We start from the raw sequence: 23,719 nt of genomic DNA on the forward strand, positions 1-23,719 counted from the left end.
AAAAGTAAAAGGTTCTAGACTTTAAATAAAACTAGCTTTCTTCAATGGGGGATTAAGTCAAGGAATTGTTGTCTGGCTGGGAACAACTGGAAGAGCAGAAATTCAGTGGGCAAAACTGAACAGAGTAATTGTAAGCATGACAGACCTTTTTTGTGAGGCAAGCAAGTAAAAGCAAGAGGAGAGTAAGGCTGTTTTGGTTCTCAAAAGAGGTAGCTGAGAAGGTAAGGAATAAGAGCTTAGTTTTCATAAGCTACAAAAGATCGCAAAAAGAGGACGATAGGCTCGTCAAGTAGTCGGGAAAGCAAAGATGTAAATGGAAGAAAACATTTTTTTAGATGTATCAGTGATAGGAAGAAGTACAAAAGTAGCATTATGAGATTCAAAAGTGAATGGTAGAAATATGTAGAAGCTGATAAAGAAAAGGTTGAATTGCTTATCAAATATATCTGTTCACGGCTGAAGTGCCGGGAGCAGGACTACAGAAGACAAGCAAGAATAGGGATGGAGGAGTGGTAGACCCTGATCGATTTTCAGAGGGCTGTGTTCATGAGGAGCTACCTAAATTAAAGGTAGGCAAAGCGATGAAGCCGAATGGTCTACATCCAAGGGTGATGAAGGAACTTAGGGAAGTCCTGGTGGCTTCATTGACTGACCTTTTCAATGCTTCTCTAGAGTCGGGAGTAATACCGGAGGACTGGAGAAGGCCAGATGTGGTCCCTCTCCACAAAAGTGGAAGTAATGAAATAGGGAATTACATAAGAACATAAGAATTGCCATACTGGGGCAGACCGAAGGTCCATCAAGTTTCAAGTTTATTAGGATTTGATATACCACTTATCAAGGTTATCTAAGTGGTTTTTTACAATCAGGTACTCAAGCATTTTCCCTATCTGTCCCGGTGGGCTGTTTCCAACAATGGCGAATCCATGTCCCAAGTACCTAGATAGATACCAAGTAGCTGGTAAGTCTGACCTGTGGTAAGCAAATCAATGGAAACACTATTAAAACAGAGAATGGCGACATTTCTAGAATCCGGTGGATTATAGGACCGGAGGCAACATGGATTCACTAGAGGTAGGTCTTGTCAGATCAATTTCTTTGACTTGGATAAAGGGAGGGCGCTAGATGTGATGTATTTAGATTTTAGCAAAGCCTTTAACAGTGTTCCACATAGGCGCCTATTAAATAAACTGAGTGCCCTTGGGATGGGCCCCAAAGTGACAGGCTGGGTTAGGAACTGGTTGAATGAAAGGCAACAGAAGGTAGTGGTCAATGGAGATTGCTCTGAGAAAAGGGATGTTACTAGTGGTGTGCCTCAAAGTTCTGTTCTTGGGCCTGATCTTTTTAACATTTTTATAAGTGATATTGCTGAAGGGCTGTGGGGTAAGATTTGCCTCTTTGCAGATGATACCAAAATCTGCAATAGAGCAGAAACCCCAGATGGTGTGAATAACATGAAGAAAGACCTTGCGAAGCTTGAAGAATGGTCTGAAATTTGGTGGCTAAAATTTAATGCTAAGAAATGCAAGGTCATGCATTTGGGCTGCAAAAACCCAAGGAAACTGTAAAGTTTAGGGGGTGAAGAACTTATGTGCACAACAAAAGAACGGGACTTGAAAAGGTGACGGCAAAAGCTAGAACGATGCTAGGGTGCATAGGGAGAGGTATGGCCAGTAAGAAAAAGGGGGTACTGATGCCCCTGTATAAGATTCTGGTGAGACCTTATTAAGAATAGTGTGTGCAATTCTGGAGATTGCACCTTCAAAAAATATTAAAAGGATGGAGTCAGTTCAGAAGAAGGCTACTAAAATGGTGCGTGGTCTTCGTCATAAGGCATATGGGGACAGACTTAAAGATCTCAATATGTATACTTTGGAGGAAAGAAGGGATATAAGTATTTAAATGTCTCTATCCTATGTGCTATAAATGCACATGAGTCAAGTCTCTTTCATTTGAAAGGAAGCTCTGGAATGAGAGGACATAGGATGAAGTTAAGAAGTGATAGTTTCAGGAGTAATCTAAGGAAATACTTTTTTACAGAAAGGGTGGTTGATGCGTGGAACAGTTTCCCAGAAGACGTGTTGGAGACAAAGATTGTATCTGAATTCAAGAAGGCATGGGATCTCTTAGAGAAAGGAAGAGATAATGGTAGCTGCAGATGGGCAGACTGGATGGGCCATTTGGCCTTTATCTGTCATCATGTTTCTCCAGTACAGTATTTGCTAAGCTTTTACAACATGCCCTCTGTAAATCTGGAGCATTTGATTGCTCCCTTGTGACCCATTTTACTTCAGAGTTGATGGAAGAGCAAAGAGTCCAATATGAAACTCTAGACCTGCAAAATTACTACCTCCACCAGAATGTTGATCTGCTATGGAGCTCTTCACAGAGAAAGACACCTGAAAATTGGACTACAACAGCATTTTATTATTTCTATAGTGGTACCAGGTGCACGCAGCACTATACATTGTGCATGCAAGGGATGCTCCCTGCTCATTAGAGCTTACAATCTACAGAGGGGGCTAAAAAGTGGTAGGGGTCTATTAAGAGGATGACAGACAGATATATTGGTCGAGTCAGTGTTTAAATGCAGCTTCAAATAAGTGGGTTTTTAGTCTGACCTTGAATACCGCCAGATATGGAGCCTGATATAAATCGAGCCAGGCAGGTTGTTTCTTTCAGAGAAAATAGTTAGCTTCACCTGGCCTGAACAGCACCAAGACTTCTAAAATCAAGCTGCGATATGGACATTAATTTCAATTTATACCATTAAATCTTGCAAATGTCTCAAAAGCAAAGAAAAATGGAAAAACACCACTCACAGCTTTAAATGCTATGAAGCGTTTAGTGTTTCAAAGCCTCCTACGTAAAAATGAAAGGTCAACTAGCAAGCTTCTAGAGGCGAGACCTTTTTCTTGAACTAAACATATTTGTGACTAGCTTTTGAAAGTTATACTTTTTTCCATCAGGTCAGTACGAAAGGGAGTAGAATGTACCACCTGCCCTCCGATTACTGACCTTTATTTCTATTTAGCCAATCATGCTCCATCAGCCTATCAAAGTATCCGATGGTCTGTTCAATTCTATTGTGTTGTTCCACATGAAACGGAATATACGCAGCCAAACAGTGATAAAATGAGCACAAGACGACTGCACCCAATTTTCTATGTTAAGCAGTTTGAATTGCTGTAAAATGACAGAATTGATGCTGTTTCCAATATTTCAATTTGCCAGATGAGTAATGTTCAAGACTTTCCATTGTTGCTAGATGATCGTGCTATTGACATCTAAGGAGGTGAATGACGTGTCTTGAGAACTTCAGGGTGGGTTACCTGCTTATGGTGGGGAATGGAGAGGGAAGATGGAGAGAGGGGGGATCAAATCGACAATAGCACCCGCAACATTTTTTGGGGAGAAGTATCAACCCCATCCTCCCATTCCTACCCAAACTATACCTACTGTACATCTTAGATAGATCGATTTCTTTTGAGAATCAGAATTCAACTTAAACCATGATAATTTCAATTGGAATTCCTTCTGGAAGTCTTCAGTTCACCCTAAGTCAGCTGTCATATCCCAATCAACCATTTTTTTTATTTTTAATTATGCATAAACTTACTGGACCCCACACAAAATAGCAACCGTTACAAAGAATGACTCTCCTAGTACATGTTGGTCTTCCTCTTCAGCTTCAGGCACATTATCTCATCTTCTATTCCAATGTCCTAATGTTCATAAATACTGGTGTTCCATCTGGAACAAAATTTGTCTACTTTAAAACTTTTCCATCTATCCCCCTTTGAAACATTATACACATATGCAGATGACATCTTGGTCCTTCTTGAGATAGATTTGAATCTCACACACCTCGCTGAAAATATAATAGCATGCATAATGAAACTTCAATCTAGGGCCCTTACTGTGCAAATGAAGCTGAATGAGTCCAAAACCAAACTACTGTGGCTTGGCCCTAAACTAGATCAACTACCTTCGTCCATTTCATTGCCATCTGGATCTTCACTGCACATTGAATTCTCAAGTAAAGTTCTGGGTGTCATTATAGACTCAACACTTTCATTCAATGACCATCTTAATTCTCTGGTAAAAAAAAATAAATAAATGCTTCTTTAGTCTCCATATTACATTACATTAGAGATTTCTATTCCGCCATTACCTTGCGGTTCAAGGTGGATTACAAAAGAGATTAAAAAACGGTGGGTTAAAATGGAAGAACATTTGTCCTTTCTAGAGAGGTAAAGAGTAGGTTATGTAGTTTCTGTGTGGCGGAAGAGGAAGGCAGGAAAGACGGTAAGTTTAAAGTTAGGGCTGTTTCAGGAATTTCTTGAAGAGTGTAGTTTTTATTTCTTTTCTGAAGTTAGGGCTGTTTCAGGAATTTCTTGAAGAGTAAAGTTTTTATTTCTTTTCTGAACGTCTTGTAGTCTGGTGTCATTATCAGTAGATTGGGGATTTGGTTGAAGAAGGGGAGATCGGCTATTGTGGTCGGGGACTCAATCCTGAGAGGAGTAGACAGTCACATAGCCGGAGGGAGAGAGGACAGACTGGTAACATGTCTCCCGGGGGCAAGAACAAAAGACATCATCAACAATATCGAGAGGATCCTGGAGGGAGCCGAGACGGAGGAGACAGCAGTAGTGATCCACATCGGAACCAACGATATCAGCAGGAGAAACTTCAACAGGACTACACTAACAGACCAGTTCAGGACCCTGGGGAGGAAACTGAGACTAAGGACAAGGAAGATAGCCTTCTCAGAGATCCTGCCAGTACCGAGAGCGGACACAAAGAGACAGAGCGAACTACAATCAATTAACTTTTGGCTGAGGAGATGGTGCGAGGAGGAGGGCTTCCACTTTGTTAGGAACTGGACTACCTTCTTGGGGAAGAACAAGCTCTACAGAAGAGATGGACTGCACCTTAGCACAGCTGGGACGAGGATGCTGGCACGCAACATCCAGAACGTCATAGACTTGGCTTTAAACTGAGAAGAAGGGGAAAGCCGATAGTCGACCTGACCTCGACACATCGGACATCAGTACCTGACAAAGATACTGAACTGGGACATTGTAAAAGAGGACTCGGGTCTGAGGGTGTATGGGTTGAAAAAAGACCTAAAGATGCATTGCAGGGATCGAGGGCACAAATGGACCAGGTAAGCGGGACCAATACAGAACAACAGGAAACAGAGGGGCAAAGTCATTGTGAAAAAGAGCCCAGGACTGAGTGGGAATTAGGAGAGCAGGAGGCGCAGGGGAAACAGGCAGAGGACGTCACACACACACAACAGGAGGAGGACGAAGCTCAGGGGCTGGCAAACCATGAGGGAAACTGCAGGAATACCAAAGCACAAGGGAAACAAAGAGAGAGGACAAAAAACTGGGTCTTAAACTGCCTATACACAAATGCTAGGAGCCTGAGGGCCAAAATGGGAGAACTGGAAATCACAGCCAGCAATAAGGACCTAGACATAATTGGAGTCACAGAAACGTGGTGGACCGAGGACAATCAATGGGATGTGGCCATACCAGGGTACAAACTATACAGGAAAGACAGGACACATAAAAAGGGTGGAGGAATAGCGCTGTACATAAAAGACTCCATACCATCAGCCAGGACGGAAACAACAGTACGGGCGGATGGCCTGGAATCACTATGGGTTAAGCTACAGGGAGGAGCAGGAGCAGACATTAAACTGGGTCTGTACTACCGCCCACCTGGACAACCGGAAGAAATCGACCAGGAGATGGAGGCTGAACTGAAACAGGTATGCAGAAGCGGAAATGTGGTGGTGATGGGGGACTTCAACCATCCTGGGATAGACTGGAGTATTGGGCACTCAAACTGCGCAAGAGAGACAAAATTCATAGAAGTCACGAGGGACTGTTTCATGGAGCAGCTGGTCACGGAACCAACACGGGGCGATGCCACTCTTGACCTAATCTTTAACGGACTAGGGGGGCCAGCAAAGGAGGTGGCGGTATTACCCCCACTAGGTAACAGCGATCACAACATGATCCAGTGCAAGCTTGAAATTGGATCATCAAAGGGGAAAAGAACCACAACGACGGCACTCAACTTCAAAAAAGGAAATTATGATGCCATGAGAAAAATGGTGGGAAAGAAGCTCAAAGGCAACATAGGGAAGACGGAATCCGTAGAAAAAGCCTGGACCTTACTCAAGGAGACTGTGCACGAAGCACAAAGCATATGCATCCCCAAGTTCAGAAAAGGGTGCAAAAAAAATAGAACAAAAAACCCAGTGTGGATAACAAGTGCAGTGAAGAAGGCGATAAGCGACAAGAAAGCATCGTTCAGAAAATGGAAAAAAGACCAAACAGAGGAGAACCAAAAAAGGCACAAAGAACACCAGAAAGAGTGTCACCGAGTGATTAGAAAAGCAAAAAGAGAATACGAAGAGAGACTGGCAAAGGAAGCAACAAACTTCAAGTCGTTCTTCAGATACGTGAAGGGGAAGCAACCGGCGAGAGAAGAAGTGGGACCATTGGACGATGGAGACCGAAAGGGAGTTGTAAAAGAAGAGAAAGAGATAGCTGACAGGTTAAATGAGTTCTTCACGTCAGTCTTCACGATGGAGAATATAACCAACATTCCAGAACCCGAGGAGATCGTAATAGGAGACCAAGAAGATAAGCTGGTCGATTTAGAGGTAAGCCAAGAGGATGTACTCAAGCAGATTGACAGACTAAAGAGCGACAAATCGCCGGGTCCGGATGGCATTCACCCAAGGGTACTCAAGGAACTAAAAGACGTAATAGCGGAGCCACTTCGACAGATATGCAACCTATCCTTAAAAACCGGAAAGATCCCGGAGGATTGGAAAATAGCAAATGTCACGCCCATCTTCAAAAAGGGCGCAAGGGGGGACCCGGGAAACTACAGGCCGGTGAGCCTGACCTCAGTCCCGGGAAAGATGATGGAGGCACTGATTAAAGACGGCATCTGTGAGCACATCGAAAAAAATGGGCAGCTAAAACCAAGTCAACATGGCTTCTGTAAGGGTAGGTCATGCCTCACAAACTTATTGTACTTCTTTGAGGGAGTGAACAGCCAGGTGGATAAAGGGGAATCTATAGACATCATTTACCTTGACTTCCAAAAAGCCTTCGACAAGGTGCCACACGAGAAACTGCTTAAAAAGATATGGAACCACGGGGTACAAGGGGAGGTCCACCGATGGATCAAAAACTGGCTGTCAAACAGGAAGCAGAGGGTTGGCGTAAAGGGCCACTACTCAGACTGGAAAGGGGTCACGAGCGGAGTTCCGCAGGGGTCGGTGCTGGGACCACTCTTGTTCAATATCTACATAAATGACCTAGAGGCGGGAACTAAGTGTGAAGTCATTAAATTTGCAGATGACACCAAACTATACAGCAGGGCTCAAACCAAGGAAGACTGCGAGGATCTCCAAAAGGATCTAACGCAGCTGGAAAAGTGGGCCGAAAAATGGCAGATGAGCTTCAACGTGGGGAAATGCAAGGTCATGCACGTGGGGAAAAAGAACCCGATGTTCACATACAAAATGGGGGGAACACCACTAGGGGTTAGTAACCTGGAGAGAGACCTGGGAGTGATGGTAGACGCAACACTGAAGGCATCGGCGCAATGCGCCACAGCCTCTAGGAAAGCAAACAGAATGCTGGGTATCATTAAGAAGGGTATTACAACCAGGACGAAGGAAGTTATCATGCCGCTGTATCGTGCAATGGTACGGCCGCATCTGGAGTACTGTGTCCAGTACTGGTCGCCGTACCTCAAGAAAGACATGGCGGTACTTGAGGGAGTACAAAGAAGAGCAACCAAACTGATAAGGGGAATGGAAAATCTCCCATATACCGACAGATTGAAGCAGTTGGGACTTTTCTCCCTGGAGAAGCGAAGACTTAGAGGAGACATGATAGAAACCTTCAAGATCCTGAAGGGCATAGAAAAAGTAGACAGGGACAGATTTTTCAAATTAAGGGGCACCACAAGCACAAGGGGGCATTGGGGGAAATTAAAAGGGGACAGGTTTAGAACAAACGCTAGGAAGTACTTTTTCACTCAGAGGGTGGTGGATACATGGAACGCGCTCCCAGAGGCTGTTGTAGACAAGAAAACACTAAATGGTTTCAAAAAAGGTTTGGATAGATTCCTAGAAGAAAAAGGGATTGGGGGGTATAGATAGGTATAGACCATTGCTCAGTCAATGGGCCTGATGGGCCGCCGCGGGAGCGGACCGCTGAGCAGGATGGACCTATGGTCTGCCTCAGCGGAGGCAACTTCTTATGTTCTTATGTTCTTATGGTTATCTAGTTAGCTGCTTGAGTGGCCAGGAGGCCATCATATAGTTTTTTTTCCATTTTACTTCTTTGATCGAGGGGTGTGTGTTTTTCTTTGTCTGATTGAGGTGGTTTGGATGAGGGGGTTGTTCAGGTAGGTTGGGCTGTCTCCGTTTAAGGTTTTAAATAACATACAGTAGAATTTAAATAGTATTCTTTCTTGGATTGGTAGCCAATGTGAGTTGATGTATGCTTCTGTAATATGGTCGTGTTTTCTCAATGAGTAGATGAGTCTCAGAGCTGTATTTTGAATTGTTTGTAGTTGTTTAGTCATTGTACCAGGGCAGGGGAGGTAGAGGATGTTCCAGTAATCTAGTAGATTTACGATTAGGGATTGTATTATGAACTGGAATTGTGTTTTTTCAAAGAATTTCCTGACTTGTCTTAGGTTTCTCATAACTGCGAAGGATTTCTGTATTGTTTTATTTATTTGTGGTTGCATGGTTGCATATGCGGAGACAAGTGAGATCCTGCTTCTACCAACAACATTTTGCTGTCCTCGTACAATCAATCACTCTTTCGAGGTTGAATTATTGTAATTCGGTCTAAGTCTAACCAAGAAAAGTCTTCAAAGACTTCAACAGCTCCAGAATACTGCAGCTAGGTTGATCTTTGCAAAAAGAAAATATGAACATGTTTCCCTGCTTTTGATAAAACTTCACTGGCTCCCAGTAATCTCTAGGGTTTACTTTAAAAGTGCCTGCCTAACATTTAAGATCTTGTATGGCACTCTTCCCCCTTTAATTCCTCTATCCTGGAACTCTGTGAAACCTGATATTACCAGATCTATCCAAAAGCTTAAATTATCTTTCCCCCTCGTTTAAAGGCATTATCTATATTGGAAAATTACAGAAATCTCTCTACTTTAAAATTACTACTGCGCTTTGGAATAACTTTCCTGTCCAACTGTGTAATTTGGGCTCTTTCCAATTATTTCGAAAACATCTGAAAACGCGGCTATTTTCAAAAATGTAATTTCCGCTGCTCTCTATATAACCACTAATTCTTATGATATTTTCCTTTCTTAAACTCTTGTAAACCGTGTTGAGCTCTATCCTTATAGAGAAGATGCGGTATATAAGTTTAAGGTTTAGTTTAGTTTAAATACAATATCTACTATCACATTTAAAACAATTATATTAAGATCTTCTAACCCAGATCTTCTAATTTCTGTCTTGTAGTCACAACTTTTTTGACATAACGATTGCTATGGCTGTTCATAGAAACATAGAAACATGATGGCAGATAAAGGCCAAATGGCCCATCCACAGCATCCACTATCTCCTCCTCTCCCTATTGGCTAAGACTCTTAACATTTGCATCTTCTCTTCCTATTGGCTAAGGCTCTTAACACTTGCATTGTGAGGTCAAAGAGCGTTATAGTTACAGAAACATAGAAACATGATGGCAGATAAAGGCCAAATGGCCCATCCAGTCTGCCCATCCGCAGTAACCATTGTCTTCTCCTCTCTCTAAGAGATCCCACTGGAATGACAATTCTCAGCTGAATAGTGGAATTATCTTTGTGCCATACATAAATATGAGGAAATTATTGCTTATTAATGTTATAACTATTCTAATTTGGGCGCCCATTCATACATTTTGTAACAACACTAAGAATCCATAATTTGTACTTTGTCTACCATTCTTTACATTATAATGCTGGAAATGATGTAACACATTCATTCAATTGTTTCACTGTTGGTTTTATTTCTATATAACAAAATTAATAAAAATATTTGAAAAAATTATCTTCTCATATAAGCATAATCTTTCTAACATGGGTGACTTGAGAATGAAAATCTTTCATTTGAAATCAAAGTATTTTATAGGGCTGCCATAGCAATCACTTTCAGGGAATCACAATAATATGTTAATAAAGGAAGGTCTAAAATTAAAGCATGAAAATTATTTATTTTTGCATAGAAACAGGCTAAGTTAGTCCAAGACTTCACAAACCTGTCACTGGTGACCCCCATGGCCAGTTGAGATTTTAGGAAAGCCAGATGGAATATGCATGAGATGAATCAGCACAGATCAGGTCTCCAATGTATGTAAATTTATTTTATGCATATTCATTGGGGAAATCTTGAAAAGCATACTAGCTGCGAGGACACCAGAACACTTATGAGAAGCAGCATGCTGGCCAGTGCTCATACTGAGACTCACATTCATATTTTTGCTCAGTGATTCTTGCAATCTACAGTAGACCACCATTTATCAATGGGTAATCATAATGCACCATATTTAGAACACATTTCTGCTGACTACCAACTCACCAAGCAGTCAGAGGCCACTGCTGACCTTTATGTGGCCAACAGATTGTCATTTTATTTTGTTTATTGGCTCAAACAGCCTTCCTAGGATCCTAATAAGACCTAACCACAGTTGTGTAGAAAAAATAAAAATTCATACAATATGATGTAATTTGAATTTGCCATTAATGAATGACTATTCTACTGGTCTGGATAGACCATGGGCATACAGTAGAGCAGCTAAGGTGGCAGATTATTGACACAGATTTTGAAGGGAGGGAGGATGGAAATTTAGAAGAGTTATTAAATTATAAATAACAAATGTGGATTTACTGGTTAAATATGGTAACAACATGGGGCTTGAACACCAAGTTGGAATGGGCATCATTAATCTACGGAGGGAGGTAAAAAAAATAAGAGATATTGTCTGTGCGAGCGAAAGGGGAATCCTGAAGTTACCATTATCGAACTTTGTAGTAGATGTAGGAGCCAGCTACTATGACGTCAGGATTTAAGATGAGAGAGTTGAGACGATGACGCCATCTTGAATGGAGATGTGGTCCCGATAGATGTCGGGTGGCATAGAGGTTAGTACTATTATTTGATAACCACTAGGATTGGTTTTAAGTTGTGGACAAATAAACGATTAGACTTGCATGTTGGTTTAAATTCAGGGGAGTGGCCTTGAAAAGCAGGAAGCAAAACATGTTGACGCTTCCCCCAGCTAATAAGACCACAAAGCTAAGTGTTATTTATTGGACAGAACCAGTGAAGAGATGACACATAAAGCTTAGGGTCATGAATGTATTGAGCCCAGAATGGTGTCTCTGAGGTTCTTAAGTTGTTATTACTTAAAATGATATGTTGAATTATTGTTCTTTAGGCTTTAACTTTATGATGATACAGTAAAACCTTGGTTTGCGAGTAACTTGGTATGTGAGTATTTTGCAAAAGATTTTATTATTTAACTCTATAAACAATCGCTGTCTTGCAAAACAAGCACATCAAGTACACGCAAATATACGCGCGTCGCATTGCTGAGCGCATCACGCACAATTTATGCCTGCAGTTCGAGCGCGCACAACATATGCGCCCAAAAACTGGTTCTTCTCCACGAACAGGTGTCTCAATGTAAGTGTGTGTCTTGCCTCTTAGTGCTTGATTTTCCAACCCTGCCTCCAGTGATCTCGGCGGGACGTGCTCGAAGCTGGGCACTGGGACAAACTCATTCGTGTTGACGCTCTTTCTATAGAGCAGTGAGGCCTGTTTTACTCCTCCACCACCACTGTTATAGGTGGGATTTTAGATGTTTTAAAGTTTTGATAACTACTTCCATAACTTACAGCAGCGTCCCGCAAACCTTTTTTTCGCTCCGGCACACTAAAAGAGCAAATGTTTTTCTGTGGCACACCCACAACCCTGCACCGCTCTGCCCCCCAGATCCACCCCACCCCACCCCACATGAACCTCGCCTCGTTTTCCCTGAACTCGGGGCCGTTTTCTGGAGGGCCTCCAAGCATGCGCAGACAATGATGTGATAACACTTCATGCAAGCGCACTTCGATGTCCGCGCTTGCTCGGAGACCTTCCATACATGGCCCCAAGCTCAGGGAAAACAAGATGAGGTTCATGTGGGGGGGCAGGGATAAGGAACGGAGGCCATCCATACATGGCCCCAAACTCAGGGAAAATGAGATGAGGTTCATGTGGGGGGGGGCAGGGATAAGGAATGGAGGCCCTCCATACATGGCCCCAAACTCAGGGAAAACGAGATGAGGTTCATGTGGGGGGGCAGGGATAAGGAACGGAGGCCCTCCATACATGGCCCCAAGCTCAGGAAAAACGAGATGAGGTTCATGTGGGGGGCAGGGATAAGGAACGGAGGCCTTCCATACATGGCCCCAAGCTCAGGGAAAACGAGATGAGGTTCATGTGGGGGGCAGGGATAAGGAACGGAGGCCATCCATACATGGCCCCAAGCTCAGGGAAAACGAGATGAGGTTCATGTGGGGGGGCAGGGATAAGGAACGGAGGCCCTCCATACATGGCCCCAAGCTCAGGGAAAACGAGATGAGGTTCATGTGGGGGGCAGGGATAAGGAACGGAGGCCCTCCATACATGGCCCCAAGCTCAGGAAAAACGAGATGAGGTTCATGTGGGGGGCAGGGATAAGGAACGGAGGCCTTCCATACATGGCCCCAAGCTCAGGGAAAACGAGATGAGGTTCATGTGGGGGGCAGGGATAAGGAACGGAGGCCATCCATACATGGCCCCAAGCTCAGGGAAAACGAGATGAGGTTCATGTGGGGGGGCAGGGATAAGGAACGGAGGCCCTCCATACATGGCCCCAAGCTCAGGGAAAACGAGATGAGGTTCATGTGGGGGGCAGGGATAAGGAACGGAGGCCCTCCATACATGGCCCCAAGCTCAGGGAAAACGAGATGAGGTTCAAGTGGGGGGCAGGGATAAGGAACGGAGGCCTTCCATACATGGCCCCAAGCTCAGGGAAAACGAGATGAGGTTCAAGTGGGGGGCAGGGATAAGGAACGGAGGCCCTCCATACATGACCTCAAGCTCAGGGAAAACGAGATGAGGTTCATGGGGGGGGGCAGGGATAAGGAACGGAGGCCCTCCATACATGGCCCCAAGCTCAGGGAAAACGAGATGAGGTTCATGTGGGGGGCAGGGATAAGGAATGGAGGCCCTCCATACATGGCCCCAAGCTCAGGGAAAACGAGATGAGGTTCATGTGGGGGGCAGGGATAAGGAAAGCCGCCGACACCGGAAGTGACATTCTTATGTCTTTCAATCCCTGACGGCACACCCGGAATCTCACAGTGGCACACCGTTTGCAATTCCCTGACTTATAGAATAGTTTAAGTTACACGCTTTGCGTGGTGTACATAAAATGCACCCATTTATGTGGCATGAAATGGCCACACCTAAATTTAGGTTGCCAATTTGGGCTTATGCTAGAATTCTGTATGAACATTTTGGCACACAAATGCAGTATGCAGCATCAGTGTACATATTGCAGACAAGCCGGTTGATGTAGTCTACCTAGATTTTCAGGAAGGTTTTGACAAAAGTCCCTCATGAGACCCTGCTGAGAAAACTAAAAAGTCATGAGATAGGAGGCAATGATGTGTTGTGAATTAGAGTAGGGTTAAATGGCCAATTTTCTCAGTGGAGGAGGGTGAACAGTGGAGTGCCCCAGAGATCTAGAAATGGGAACAAAGAGTGAAGTTATTAAATTTGCAGATGACACAAAACTATTCAGTTACTAGATCACGTGCAAACTTGAAAAATTGCAGGAAGACCTTATAAAATTGAAAGATTGGGCATCTAAAAGGCAGATGAAATTTAATGTGGACAAATGGAAAGTGATGCACATTGGGGAAAAATAATCCAAATCACAGTTAGTTGATGCTGGATGCTGACTCCTTCATACCATAGACGTTACTTTGATTTCTTCTCTTTTCGACTGCTGGTTCAATCTTTGATCTTAAGTATCTTAGACTATTGCAATAATATATATTTGGGATCTTTTAAGAAAACCATCAAACGTCTGAGAATACTTCAGAATGCTGCAGTCCATCTCATCTACGGTTTCAAGAAATCGGATCATGTAACCTCGTATCACAACAAAACTACACTAGCTGCCCGTGGAAGCAAGGGTTATTTTTAAGTTTGCTTGCCTTTGCTTCAAAACCATAACGGGTTCATCCACAATCTATTTATCTCATCATTTTGAATTTCCAGGCACATAGTGCTTACTTGTTCACTTTTACATCCTTGAAGATTCCTCGATAAAACATTATTATTCCAATTAGGCAAATGGAATAAATGTTTAACCAACTTTATTTAAGAACACTGACACTTATCCAGCTTAGTTATCATAGTCCACCCTCCTTCAAGGCTCGGGCTCCATGCCAACCTTCTTCCTCTACTGACCCAAACTACCTAGCTCTTACCCGACAAAAAAAAAAAAAAAAAAAAATTTTCATCATGAAGCCCCCTTCATGGCTCCTTCTCCTCCTGCTCTGCTCTTCTCCCCTCACCATCCCATGCTTGAAACCTCCTTCCCCCAACCTCCCCGACCCCTCCATTGATCTCAACATCTGCCCTGGCCTCAGAATCCCCACGTTGCTGCGCACCAGAAACCATCCCTCCAAAAAAAACCCTCGTAGAGTCAATCACGCATCCCTAAAACCTGTCCCCCCCGCAAATCTCCCCAATCTTGCCTCTGACTCGCTCACCCCAGTCCCTACACTCTATTGCAATGCCAGATCTGCTTGCAATAAGATTCAAATCCTGAAGGACCTACTTGAAGACTCTGACTCGGGATTCCTATGCATCACGGAATCTTGGATTACAAAAGATGACATATTTACACAAAATGACTCTGCTCCCACGGCTATCAAGGTCTCTTCTCTCCCAGATCTAACCGAAAAGGAGGAGGCCTGGCACTAATCTACAAATCATTCTTCGATGTCCAGCTCATCGAAAAGAGCAGCCACACCTCTCTAGAATACATGCTAATCTCGGTCAATGACTAACTCCAACCTCACCCACTGGGTATCCTACTTCTCTACCGCCCTCCTACCCCTTGGAACAAATCCTCTGAGCTCGTTCTCGAAACCATATCAAATGCCTTCCTCAAATTTCAAAGACTTTTGATCATTGGGGACATTAATCTCCACCTTGATGACAATGGGCAGACTTGGTGGGCTATAGCCCTTTTCTGCCGTCTTTTTCTATGTTTCTATGTTTCTAACACCAACAAGGATACGATCGAACTAAAGAGCTTCCTTACCTCTCTCGGATTTTCCCCCCTTCACCTTCCCCATCCCATGAAAAGGGACACACCCTAAACCTCATCAGTTTCCTGGACCTTACCAAATACAAAACCTCAGTCAGCGACATCATCTGGGAACAGGTCCCCTGGTCTGACCACTTCCTTGGGACCTTCCGTCTCCCCATTTTCATGTCGCACCTCGGGACCCCTCCCCGCTCCACTAATTCCATCACTTTTCGCAAAAAAATTTCAAGCAACCTGTTCTGGTCAAAATTCCTCAAAAAATTCTCCTCTGCACCTAAGCATGCAGATCCTGAATCCAACTGGCATAACTGGACCGCCCTCTCCGAATCCACCTTCCTCTCCCTCGCCCCCCTTTCAACCAAATCTATCTCCTATCCTCGCAAAGCCCCTTGGTACCTCCCTTATCACAGAGACCTAAAGCAGAAATGTCACGCCCTGGAGCGCAAAGGGAAAAAATCTAACTCCCCCATAGATAGACAAGCCTGGAGAGCCAACATTAAGCTCTACAATTCAGCACTAAAAAAAGCAAGGATGAACTTCTACGGCGAGAAAATCTCCAGATCCAATAACCAGAGTAGCACACTTTTCAAAATCTGGCGCTCTCTAACCTCCAAAACGGACTCCACTTCTCTCCCCTCCTCTCCCTCAGCTGAAGTCCTTGCAAAATTCTTCAATGAAAAGGTCACTTCCCTGCGATGCTCCTTCCCACCCAGTCTCCTACAACTCCTTGGTGCTCACGGACCCCAACCCCCCTCCAATAGCCACTTCAATGGCCTCTATCGCTATCCCAGCCGATAGACTCTGGACTACCTTTGATCACGTATCCGAATCCCTCATCCTTAAAATCTGTCTCAAACTGAAATCTTGCAATTGTTCTTTAGACCCATTTCCCTCTTACCTCTACGAGGAAATACCCTCTCAGGCCATCTCTTCCATCACCAAACTCTTAAACTCCGCCCTACATTCGGGCCTATTCTCCCCAGAAATGGGCCATATCGTCTTATCCCCTCTATTGAAAAAACCCGACCTCGACCCCTCTTTACCAGCCATCGCCCAATAGCAAATATCCCTCTCCTAACTAAGATGCTTGAGTCCATCATATCGACCCAACTTTCATCCTACCTTGAGAAATTCTCCATTCTCCTACCTTACCAATATGGCTTTCGCCCCAATTTCAGTACCGAATCCCTATTGACCTCCCTAATCTCCAAGATTCAACAACTTCACTCCCACAACAAGTTCGCCGTCCTCCTGCAATTCGATCTTTCTGCCGCTTTCGACGTCGTTCACCACGATATTCTAATTCACCAACTCTCTGAGATTGGCATCACCTCTACGGTTCTCGAATGGTTCTCAAAATTCCTCCATTCCCGATCCTACATTGTCAACATGAATGGCACCTCATCCTCTCCCTGGATACCAACCTGCGGAGTCCCGCAAGGCTCTCCTCTATCTCCTATCCTCTTCAACATCTATATGTCTTTTCTAAAACTCCTTAGTTTATCCCCCCTTGAAACAATTTATACCTACGCTGATGACATCCTTGTCCTTCTTGAGACCGACTCAAACCTCACCAATCTCTCAGAGAACATTTCCGCTTGTGTCTCGAACCTCCAATCTTGGGCCCACACCGTCCAAATGAAACTGAATGAATCCAAGACAAAACTTCTTTGGCTCGGCCCAAACTTAGCTCAGCTTCCCACCTCAATCCCACTGTCCTCTGGCTCCACACTGCAGCTCGAATTCTCCAGCAAGGTCCTGAGTGTCATTATCGATTCTACACTGTCCTTCAATGACCACCTCAACTCCCTGGTAAAAAAATGTTATTTCAGCCTCCACATGCTGAGGAAATTAAGATCCTGTTTCCACCAAAATCATTTTGCCGTTCTTGTCCAATCCATCATTCTATCCAGACTGGACTATTGCAATTCTATCTTTATAAGCCTAACAAAGAAAAACCTTCACAGACTCCAACGGATTCAAAATGCCGCAGCCAAGCTTATCTTTGCAAAAGTAAATATGATCATGTCTCACCGCTCCTTCTCAAGCTTCACTGGCTTCCGATAATTCCCAGAGTCCATTTCAAATGCATTTGCCTAACTTTCAAGATCATCCATGGCATCCTCCCCCCATTAATTCCGCTTTCTTGGAACTCATCAAATCCTAATACCACCAGACCCACCCAAAAACTGAAGCTATCCTTCCCCTCACTAAAAGGCATTTCCCTCCCAGGAACCCTAGGAACCTCCCTCCACTTCAGACTCACCGAGCTCTGGAACTACCTTACCTCCCCCCTTCGCAACCTGAGTGCTCTTCAACCCTTCCGTAAACATCTGAAAACCTGGTTATTCTCAAAAATCTAACACTTCCCTCCTCTTTGACATCCTAGCACGCTAACTTCCTTCTTTCCTCTGATCCTCTTCTAACCCTCTCCTTGTAGTTCCTTTCTCTTTACAATTCCTGTAAACCGTGCCGAGCTCCTAAGGTTTAGTTTAGTTTAGAACTAAACCTAAGGTTTAGTTTAGTTTAGAACTAAACCTAAGGTTTAGTTTAGTTTAGTTTAGAACATAAGAATTGCCTCTGTTGGGTCAGACCAGTGGTCCACCATGCCCAGCAGTCCGCTAACGTGGTGGCTCTTGATCAAAGACCAGTGCCCTAACTGAGACTAGCCCTACCTGCATACATTCTGGTTCAGCAGGAACTTGTCTAACTTTGTCTTGAATCCCTCGAGGGTGTTTTCCCCTACGACAGACTCTGGAAGAGCGTTCCAGTTTTTTACCACTCTCTGAGTGAAGAACTTCCTTACGTTGTATAGAATCTATCCCCTTTCAATTTTAGGGAATGCCCTCTTGTTTTCCCTACCTTGGAGAGGGTGAACAACCTGTCCTTATCTACTAAGTCTAGAAACAAAGAAACATAGAAGATGACGGCAGAAAAGGGCTACAGCCCATCAAGTCTGCCCACTCTGCTTACCCACCCCCTTTCTATGCCCTAATGACCCAATTTCCTTATCTTGACCCTCGTAGGGATCCCACATGGGTATCCCATTTATTCTTAAAGTCTGGCACGCTGTCTGCCTCGATCACCTGCACTGGAAGCTTGTTCCAATGATCAACCACTCTCTCTGTGAAGAAATACTTTCTGGTGTCGCCATGAAATTTTCCGCCCCTGAGTTTGAGCGGGTGCCCTCTTGTGGCCGAGGGTCCCTTGAGAAAGAAAATATCATCTTCCACTTCGACACGTCCCATGAGGTACTTAAATGTTTCGATCATGTCTCCCCTCTCCCTACGTTCCTCAAGAGTGTAGAGCTGCAATTTGTTCAGTCTCTCTTCGTACGAGAGACCCTTGAGCCCCGAGATCATCCTGGTGGCCGTCCGTTGAACCGATTCAATTCTGCGCACATCTTTACTGTAATGTGGCCTCCAGAATTGCACACAGTACTCCAGATGAGGTCTCACCATGGCCCTGTACAACGGCATTATGACTTCAGGCTTTCGGCTTCAGTCTATTCCCTTCAGTATCTTTAATGTTTCTATCATGTCCCCTCTCAATCTCCTCTGTTCGAGGGAGAAAAGGCCCAATTTCTTTAATCTTTCACTGTACGGCAACTCCTCCAGCCCCTTAGTCGCTCTTCTCTGGACCCTTTCGAGTAGTATCGTGTCCTTCTTCATGTACGGCGACCAGTGCTGGATGCAGTACTCCAGGTAAGGGTGCACCATAGCCCAGTACAGCAACATGATAACCTTCTCCGATCTGTTCATTATCCCCTTCTTGATCATTCCTAGCATTCCTAGCATTTTCGCCGCCGCCACACATTGCGTGAACGGCTTCATCAACTTGTCAATCATAACTCCCAAGTCTCTTTCCTGGGAGGTCTCTCCAAGTACCGCCCCAGACATCCTGTATTCGTGCATGAGATTTTTGTTACCGACATGCATCACTTTACACTGATCCACGTTGAACCTCATCTGCAATTTTGATGCCCATTCCTCGAGCCTGATTATGTCACACTGCAGATCTTCGCAATCCCTCTGTGTCTTCATTACTCTGAATAACTTCGTATTGTCCGCAAATTTAATCATCTCACTCATCATACCAATGTCTAGATCATTTATAAAGATGTTGAAGAGCAAGGGTCCAAGCACTGAGCCCTGCGGCACCCCACTAGTGACGCTGTTCCAGTCTGAGTATTGTCCATTTACCCCCACTCTTTGTTTTCTATGATTCAGCCAGTTTTTAATCCACGTGAGTATTTCACCCTCGATTCCATGGCTTGCAATTTTCCGAATAGTCGTTCATGCAGAACCTTGTCAAACGCCTTCTGAAAATCCAGATTACAATGTCGACCGGGCTGCCCTTGTCTATCTGTCTGTTTACTCCCTCAAAGAAGTGCAGCAAGTTCATCAAACACGATCTGCCTTTGCTAAAACCAGTGCTGACTGGTCCTCATCAGCCTGTGTCCGTCAAGGTGATCAATGATGCAGTCCTTTATCAGCGCTCTACCATCTTTCCCAGTACCGAGGTCAGAGTCACTGGTCTGTATTTTCCCAGATCTCCCTTCAAACCTTTCTTGAAGATCGACGTAGCATTCGCCACCTTCCAGTCTTCCGGAATCTTTCCCGATTTGATCGGCAGATTGTCTATTAGTTGAAGCATTTCAGCTATGGTCCCTTTCAGTTCCTTGAAGACCCTCGGATGGATGCCATCCGGTCCTGGGGATTTATCACTCTTAAGCCTATCAATCTGCCTACACACCTCCTCTAGACTGACCGTCAATCCTGTCAGCTTTTCGTCTTCATTTCCAGCATATAGCCTGATGGGTTCCAGTATGCTGTGTACATCTTCTTCGGTAAATAGAGACGCAAAAAATGTGTTCAGTTTGTCGGCGATTGCTTTGTCAAACACACTTTCTTATCAAACATTTAGAAAGTCAATCAATACTTATCTCTTTGATAAATTTCTCCGACTCCATTTCTGCCTTGAATAATTTGATTAACCTTAACATACTAATGTAATTTTGAAAGTTTTTTATAATATTGCAGTCTGTATACAGTCTCTTCCTCTGTAAATCGCTCTGAACTATTTGTGGTACAGTGTTCCCTTGCGAATTCGCAGTCAACGGTTCGTGGTCCCGGTCATTCATGGTATTTTCTGACTGCAAATGACCGGGCAGGAGAGGCAAGAGAGGGCAGCTGGAGAGGCAGAAGAGGGCAGCTGGAGCACTGGCGAGTGAAGGAAATTACTCTCTGTATGCTCTGACCGCCTCTTCCTGTACTAAAGTCGGGCCTTACCAATCAGGAGCTGCGTATCAAAGCAGCTCTTAATTGGTGAGACCCGACTTTAGTACAGGAAGAGGTGGTTGGAGCATACAGCGAGTGATTTCCTTCACTCGCTGGGGCTCTGGCTGCCCTCTCCTGCCTCTCCAGCTGCCCTCTCCTGTCTCCCCTACCTAAAAACCATATTTGCGGGTTTTTTGAAATTTGCAGGGGTTCCTATATCGAAACCCCGTGAATTTCAGGGGAGTACTGTATTGCAGTACATAAAAATAAAGTTATTATTATTATAAAGAGGTATAGGTGTCACCGTGAACACCTAAACCTTCTGCCCAGTGTGAGGCAGCATCCAAGCAAATTGAATGCTAGGAATTATTAGGAATGGTATAGAAAATAAGACTACTGCAATGCAAAGAATACTATAATCATTCTGTATTGTTTCATTGTGCAACCTCACCTTGATTATTGTGTGTAATTCTTGTCACCGTATCTCAAAAAAGATATAGTAGAATTTGAAAAGGTTCAAAGGAGGACAATCAAAATGATTAAGGGGATGGAACTCCTCTCATATGAAGAAAGGTTTAAGAGCAGAGAATGAAACGGGGACAAATTTGTCCCTGTCCCTGTAGGGACAGGAAAATAACTCACCAGGACGAGAAAATAAGCTCCAGTGGGGACGGGTAAAAATCTGTCCCTGTGTCATTCTCTATTTAAGAGGTTTGGGTTCTTCAGCTTGAAAAAGAGACAGCTGAGGCAGGGATTTGATAAAAGTCTACAACATACAAAGTGATGTGGAAGGGGTAAATGTTAATCAATTGTTTATTCTTTCAAAAAGTAAATAGACTAGGGGACACAATGAAATTACATGGTAATATTTTTAAAATTAATAAGAGGAAATATTTTTTCTCTCATAGAATAGTTAAGCTCTGGAACTCGTTACCAGAGAATGAAACAGTGGTTAGTGTATCTCAGTTTAAAAATAATTTTGGACAAGTTCCTGAAGGTATAGTCCATACGTTTGCTATTGATACAGAAATGGGGAAAGCCACACTGCCCCTGGATTTTGTAGCATGGAATCTTGCTACTCATTGGGATTCTGCCAGGTACTTATGACCTGGATTGGCCATTGCTGGAAGTAGGATACTGGGCTAGATGGACCGGTCTGCCCCAGTACGGCTATTCTTATGAGGTGATAAGTTATGGAATTGCCCCCTGGTGTGATGGCATCATGAGCTGGAAGAACAGAGCTTGGCCAGAACAATCTAATTGTTACTGAGCAGATACAAGACTTGCTCTGCACATAACTAAAGAGGAAATTAACTGGATGCTTCAGGGAAGGCGAATTTCAGCAACCCACCTGTCAATTTCATGATGAAGCTTTCAGCAGTGTGGATGCATTTTAATTGGCCCTGGAAAAATAAGGTTCTGCTACTCTACAGAAATCAATCTCCTGCAAACAGTGAATAATGAGACGCCATAGTGGCCATCTCCATCCACCCACAAAAAAAAAAAATCTTATGGATTTCTAAAAAGAAAAAAAATGTGATCCCCTCCCCCCCTCTACTCTGCCTCTCTACCCAGAATGAGTACTAAAAGGAGAAAGTGGATAGGGGAGAAGTGATGCATATACTTGAAGGACACAGCATCTTTAGTGTCAAAACAATTTTTTATTTTATTGGCATTGAAAAAGCTCCATACACAATGATAAAGCTGAAACCAAAACAATCCTCCCAAACCCCCCTCCCCTCAACCACAATCCACAAAGAACAACTAGAAAAGTGCCCGGGAATTTGGACTCTGATAATCCCCGGGCCACATGCACTGCACGGCCCTCCCCCCACAACGGCATCTCTGGCTTGGACATAGCATCTTTAATACAAACAAAAGAGAATGCATTTGGAAATGGCCACAATGAAGTTTGAAGGTGGGATAGTGGGGATAGATGTTGTCGACGCACACTTTTGGTTACCAGTGTTGTGGCCCTGCATGAGAAGATATTTGATGGCTCTCCTTAAGCTTGTTAGAATCAAAGTGCCTCTCCCCCCCTTTAAAAATTAAAGAAGACATTCTAAATATAGCCAATCCGGGAGATGTTCCATGAGCTCAGGGAGGATCCAATACATACCCTGACGCATTATATAGGCCTGATGGTACCTATAAAATTTAGGAAAATTTACCCCCCCCAGCCTCAATTGGTTTTTGTAAAGATACTAAGGCAATTCTCGCATTTTTACCCAGCCAAATAAATTTGATAAGAATGCTATTTAATTTCTTATAAAAAGACCCCTGAAAATAGTTTACTGAAATTCTATATGTGGTTATACTTGGGAGGAAGGGGAGGACAAAATGTTTGTATATTTAAAGTGCTTGTCCTGATTCGTTTATATTTAAAATTTTTGCAATGCACTGTTAATATTTGAAAAATTAATAAAGATTAAAAAAAATAAAAATAAAAAATTTAAGAAGACCACTGCATTACAGGGTATACAAACAAGAATGCTCCTTACATGTATGGGAGGCAAAAAGGCCACTCCTGGCCTCAGTGCAATCTTGCTGCTCACCCTTACTCACGCGATTATCTACCACACACCATTCAGATTGGGAAATGTTCATTAAGTGGTTTAAAAGCGCAGAGATCATCTAGACTGCGAGGCTGCTAAGGAAAGCCAATGGATTTATAAAGCTTCCCAAGCTGCCAGAGACAAGCCATGTCAAATATTTCAGAGAGTGCGAGATAACCAATACCTACAGGCATCTGAGGACTGAACGTCCTTACAACTCCCTTCAGAGGGGTTAAAACAACAACAAAAAAAATTTCAAAGCAGTCCATTTTTTTTTTTTTTTTTAATTTGTTGGGATTTATTAACAATCTTTATAAAAAGAGATTCACCCTTGGCGAGGTGTAAAGCAATCAGTTCAACATAAAACTCACAATTCTATTAACAGCAAAGCAATAGTGAAATGACCAAATATAAAACAAATACAATCATACAATCAATAAGGTAAACCTGG

The 23,719-nt window shown here is 43.6% G+C and overlaps 1 protein-coding gene across 1 annotated transcript in view; it reads right to left on the reverse strand.

Annotated features, from left to right (window-relative positions):
- NEXMIF (neurite extension and migration factor) overlaps positions 1-23,719 on the reverse strand; it is a 523,277-nt gene that overhangs the window by 443,838 nt on the left and 55,720 nt on the right.

Source organism: Geotrypetes seraphini, chromosome 5 (assembly GCF_902459505.1).
Source record: "Geotrypetes seraphini chromosome 5, aGeoSer1.1, whole genome shotgun sequence".
NCBI lineage: Eukaryota > Metazoa > Chordata > Amphibia > Gymnophiona > Dermophiidae > Geotrypetes > Geotrypetes seraphini.